Genomic DNA, 5,964 nt, shown 5'->3' with positions numbered 1-5,964 from the left:
GCATACCAATAAATTAAGAATGTAATTACCAGAAGAATAAGAATAATACATTATTTTTAGAAATACCACAGGAATATAATTTGTAATGTAAAATATTTTAATTAATGAACACTAATCATTAAATTAGAAGAAGAAATATACTTACTAAAAAACAAAAAAGAACACAAAACACAAAACTTTTACAAAGTACAATTCGAATATTTTCAACGTTACGAAGCGACAACACTGTAAACTCTTCAAGAAGCGCGAAACCATGCGTCAGAAAACGTTCCTTAAAGTCGAGAATTCTGCAAGGTTATTGGCATAATTATGCTTGGTTAATACTAAATTTCAAACTAAAATGTGTAATCAAACAAGAAAATGTTTACTAAGTGTGGCAAGGTTGTATGTAATATTCTTCTGAATATTTAATAAAGAGTAGACGACAGACCAGTTCAGTGTAACAAAAATCAATAACTACTTGGTAAAAATAGTTTAATTGTGACACCAGATGAAATCCGTGCAGCCCTTGGAAGATTCGTGAAATGTGTAATATATGTACAGACAAATTTTTTGACTCATGGTCAGTAAATGAAAATGCATTCGTCATTTTATAATAGATGAAGATGTACTCCATTATCCAGGTTGGTAAAATTTAAAATTCATTTACTGTATGATTTGCAAATTTGTAACAATATAATTTTTGTAGAATGATTTATAGGTTGGTTAATTATTGTTTACTTTTCCATATTGTGTTTTATTTAATGCATGCTATATAAAACATCACAAATATAACTAAAAAAATCATATTGATTTACTTACATTTTTAATTTTGGGGTTGTCAAATAGATTTATTTCTATTATATTCCTCTTTTTTATGTTTTAGATGTCAGTATCTGAGAAATCTAGGACCAATCAATGCAATGGTGTTTCGATATTCAAATGAGTCAAGAGGCAAAATATTAGATGTGACTTAACAGTTAACATGTGGCTTAGAAAACACATATACCGCAGGATATTTGAAGTAAGTTATACAGAACTATATCAAAGTATAATACTTAGTAATTCACACTAATCCACTCTTACACTACAATTTGTTACATTGGTGTTCTACGATAACATGTATATGTCTCAACAATCTATAAGAATGTATTGCTGTGAACTGAGTGGTAGAATTTATTTCCTATTTATTATAATTGAACTAGTCAATTCCAAATTGTTTATAGTTTTTAAATATTTGTTTATACATGAAAAAGAACTACATTACAAATCAGTAAGTAAGCTAGGTTTGTAATAAATTTTAAATAAGAAAGTTTTTACAAATATTTTGATTTGGTTCTTACAATCAGTTGAATCATAATATTACAAATGAATAATTTTATTTGTTTATACAAAATATTAAATGAACACATACTTTTTCGTTTTTTGTAGAAAAATGGCAATGTTTCAAATGATATATATTATATCTTATACAATCAAACTTGCGAAAATGTATTATCAATATATTGTAACTTTGTTACTTTGTTCTTTCTAAACCATTTAATTTTAAGCAACTAAACGTTTTTGTAAACTTGTAGTAAGATGGAAAACACTTATACATTTATTGAAATATAAAAAATAGGGTTTGTTACCACGTTTTTCTAATATAAATATAAAGTGAATAATTTTTTTCTAAAAAATTGTTTTACTTATCTAAATTAGTTATTTAGTCAATATTCTTAGGCCAAAAAGAAAATAACTCATTTTAATAAAAAAATAATCTAATTATATTCAAGAAATAAAAAATTGAATATGGCCAAACAATTACTTTAAAATAATTTATAGTTTTGTTGCTTAATTTCACATTCTGCGTTTTTTAATACAAGTGTTGTAAAATATTACAAATGTAACTATTAGATTTAATCTATTTTATTTTTTATATTTTAGTTGACAATAATTGACAAATTAAGCTGATGCTTACATTTAGGGTTCCTCAGAACCTTTCCAGTTGTGTTTATCCATAATCAAATAAGTCTGAAATCAGAATATTAGGTCAGTATAAATTCATTTTACAACATGTGGGGTTATTGATTGAGATGTAGCTTACAACAACCATCAAAATAGACTATATGAAATAAAAGTGAAATATAATATTCAATCAATAATTCTCATTAACCTGCTCTTAAGGTACAATGTATTAAACTTGTGTTTAGGGCCAATATTACACTAGATCCATAATAATTTTTGTGAGTACTTTGAGAGGTTATTGTCCTTTAGATTTATGCCATGTATAACCGCTATAAATAACAATTTATAAAAATTTATTGCTGTGAAGTGGGTGGTATATTATTTCATATTTATTTTTGACGTAAAATACGATGATTTGACAATTTATAATGTATAGTAATGGTGACTTGAATAAATAAATAATTTTCTTTTTCTCTTCAGAACATTTTGTGTAATTAATAATAAATTTTAATATAAAATATATAATATATAAATTTTAAATAAACTAATATATTTTAATTTAATCATATATTTTTCAAAATTAATAACTTAATTTCGATAACTAGCGTCACAATATCGATAATATTCAAGACATCAAGAGTACCTATTTTTAACTTAAGGTTTATGCTGTTTAAAAATATTATTGTTGTGCCTTTATCATACAGGATGTAAAAAATAGCATTAATGTGTTAGGACTATTTTGTCCCAGTCCAACTAAATAAGCTGAATGTAATTTAAGCTGCCATTTTTAACGAGATTTTCTTAGTTACCATCATATTCCACGTACTTCAAAAGTTATTTAAAAACAGACGAAAAGGAGGTCGTAGGAAAAAAATGTGGGAACTTGTCCTATTATTTTTATGTGTTCTATGAGAATCCAGAAGATTGCCCACATATTCTGAGAAACCCTGTAGAAATTTGAATCCTACTGTATGAGCCTGCATTAGGTGAAAATAAAATCTAATAGTAATCACATCACAAGAATCAAATTAAAATAATCTAAATTATTTTACTATTATGTTGTGATTTCTACGTCTAAGATGTGTGAAATCCCATAAAAGTCTGTAAGTTTGATTGATGTATATATATATATATATATATATATATATATATATATATATATATATATATATATATATATATATATATATAATATATATACACTTTGTTTAAAATTAAAATGGAAAGGTGTCGAACTCAAATTAAATGATGATACTAGAAACTAAAAGAAAATTGATACTAATACAAAATTATTGACCAAAATATCTCCCACACTAAACAAATGTGAAATATTGACTGGAGATTTTTACTTTTGTTGTAATAATATATTATTTATTATTTAATTTTGTTTCAGGTGTGGTGTGACATGTGGTCTGACGTCCAAGAATTCTGTTAAACCTCTTCATCTTTAGTCTGAACTGCAGTTAACAACAAGAATTTTTGTGCAATAATACACGATAAAAAGTTTGAATCCATCTGAAAAATGTTCAACGAGATGAATATTTAAAACTGAACATTCTGGACCTGAACATGCACTGTTATGTGGAAACATGAAATTCCATGAAACAAAACTTCTTGCCTTGATAAGTGGATATCATACCAAAAGGGTTTGGGTAGCCATTGAGATCTACAAACATAAGAAACCATAAAACTTTATAAAGCTTGGGCACCATTTCATAAAAATATAAAAATCTGCTAAGCAGATAAGAAGTTGTCATTTTTGTTTTTTTAATCATAAATCGTATAATTTGCAACAGTGTCAATTTAAGGTTTATAACCTGCTGCTCCACAAACATTGGAGTATGTTATTACTGGATGCATTAATATACGTGTAATGGTTTTTGGTTTCAGTTTATTCAAACAGTTGCAGTGATGGTTGTTAATTTCATACAGCATTTCCTTCATATTTCAAAATTGTCAAATGAATTGTTCTTCTTAAACTCTTGATGATCACTGAAGATATGCCGTCACTTCGTAATTGACGATCATTGGACATGTTTCATGGAAACAAACACTGTTGTTAGTTATGACGCTTGCTTCGTTCTAGTTCCTCGATCTGGTTGGACTTCTTCAGTTCTTTGAAATTTACCAAATAAATTGATCTTTCTGAATTGTTTGTGACGAATGAAGATATGTCGTCATTTTCTAAATTGCATTCATTCCTTTGTTGTTTCCCTTCGTTATACTTTGATATATTTTGAATTTCTTCTGGACATAAACTTCATTTCATTCGTTTCATGGAAACCAATACTGTCGTCAGCATGGTTTTTCTTTTATTTGACCTGGTTGTAGTTGAATGATATTCTTCTTGCGAGTCCTCAATGGAACTGAATTGTTGAAACTTGTTTTAGATTGAAGCGGATCTCCGTTTTCTTGCTGCTCTTCCATTTGGATGTTCTTCAATCAACCTTTTTTAATAATTTAAATATATCTTTGGAAATTCCATTTTCTCTTAGCAAAACTGGGGAATTTATGCCTATATTATTAATATTAATTGAACATGGAATGGTTCCTAATAGAAGAAGAATCCATTTACTATTTTTACTAATAATATTAATAAATCATAACATTTTCGTATATAATTATATCTACCTGAAATTCTCTCACAAGGTTCTCCACAAAATGATTCCAAACAAAGCCAGTTCCTAATTGTCCTAATTGTAGATGGATTTGCTACTTTATGTGACTTGTTACAAGCAAGTAAAACAATGGTGGAATGTGGTGTAGTTCCCAAGAGCGGATAAACCTGATCACCATGGTCCTGATAGTGAACTTTTTTTTATCACCGTTTTTGTGGCTACATTGCAAATTTGTTTTAGGGTAGTTCCCATGTGTAAAGGAAACTACTTGATTTAAAAGTGTACTTTTCTGGATCATAGCCACTTATTAATTTTGTAACAGCTATAAAATTGTTAAAAAATTGAGGAGTTCCCTCTTGAAAACAATATGGACATGCATTTATTTTTGTCCATGGTCTAGAATCGGAAAACTGTTCTATTTTTTCAGAAGTATTTAAACAAACTTTCCAAAAAGATATCACACTCCATTGACATTACTTTCGGGTTACTGTTGCTATATATTTTGCTATATTATACCAGTCGAAGTTGAAGGCTTTGCATATTAATATCCTGTTCTAATTTTTGTGTTTCATAAAAATCCTCTGATTTTTCATATTCCTCAGATTTATTATCAGTTGGGATATATTCGCTTCCAGAAGAACAAAAAGGTTCTTCAAAATTACTTTCATCATATTTTTTTGTATTTTTATTATTGTTTTGGTTATCATCATCAAATTGTAACGGGGTTCCTCAAAAATACGATTTGAAATGTTATTGTTAGCTTCTATCTGAAACGATTTCTTTTCAAATATGTATACGTCCTCTTCAACACATTGATCAATTTTTTCACTTTGTATAATGCATACGTCATGAATTAAAATTTTATTATTGTCTAAGTTTAAATTTTTATCTTTGGTACATACCAATTTCTTCCTAAGTAGGTACTTTTGTCAAATTTGTCCATTCAAATACCTGTTCTTGTCTTTCAGCCGCCTCAGTTTTCACATTCTCCTGATCAATTTCCTGTAATTTTACCAGTCGATTACGGACATTGTGAATTCTCTTCCTCTGCTTTCTTGTACCATCTCTTTTTTCCCTTCTAGTTTTCAAATTCTATAGGTCATTGACTCCATTTTGAAGAGACACTTAATCTAGCAAATCTGATTTGCAAAAAGGTTAAATATTTTGCGTCAGTTAACCTTCATAGTAATATAAAAGGTATTAATAAATAATTTCCTAACATACATTTAAGGTTTTCGAATTTATTAGTTTTGAGTTTGGTAAGAGTAATGGGTATTCCACCGTGTTCGCTTGATATCGATGTTCCGGTTGCGCACCCGTAACCTCTAAAAATACTCTAAAATTGCTCGAGTTTATTTGGTAGCCAACCAAGATTCGCTTATCCGTTTTCGCATCGAATTTCTTGCGAAAGTACTTTGGA

General features: G+C 28.0%; 1 long non-coding RNA gene across 2 annotated transcripts; it reads left to right on the top strand.

The window, feature by feature from the left end:
* Window positions 1–264: 264 nt before the first annotated feature.
* On the top strand, window positions 265–4,415 carry LOC126265516 (uncharacterized). 2 transcript variants are annotated; one of them, XR_007548001.1, is made up of 4 exons: window positions 265–623; window positions 866–1,003; window positions 1,906–2,010; window positions 3,320–4,415. It is a non-coding gene; the product is annotated as an uncharacterized LOC126265516 (long non-coding RNA). The 2 variants fall into 2 exon arrangements; XR_007548002.1 differs by lacking the exon at window positions 1,906–2,010.
* The last annotated feature ends 1,549 nt before the right edge of the window (window positions 4,416–5,964 follow it).

This window comes from Aethina tumida, chromosome 5 (assembly GCF_024364675.1).
Source record: "Aethina tumida isolate Nest 87 chromosome 5, icAetTumi1.1, whole genome shotgun sequence".
Lineage (NCBI taxonomy): Eukaryota > Metazoa > Arthropoda > Insecta > Coleoptera > Nitidulidae > Aethina > Aethina tumida.
The sequence above is the reverse complement of the archived record's forward strand: the minus strand, read 5'-3'. Positions and strand labels throughout refer to the sequence as shown.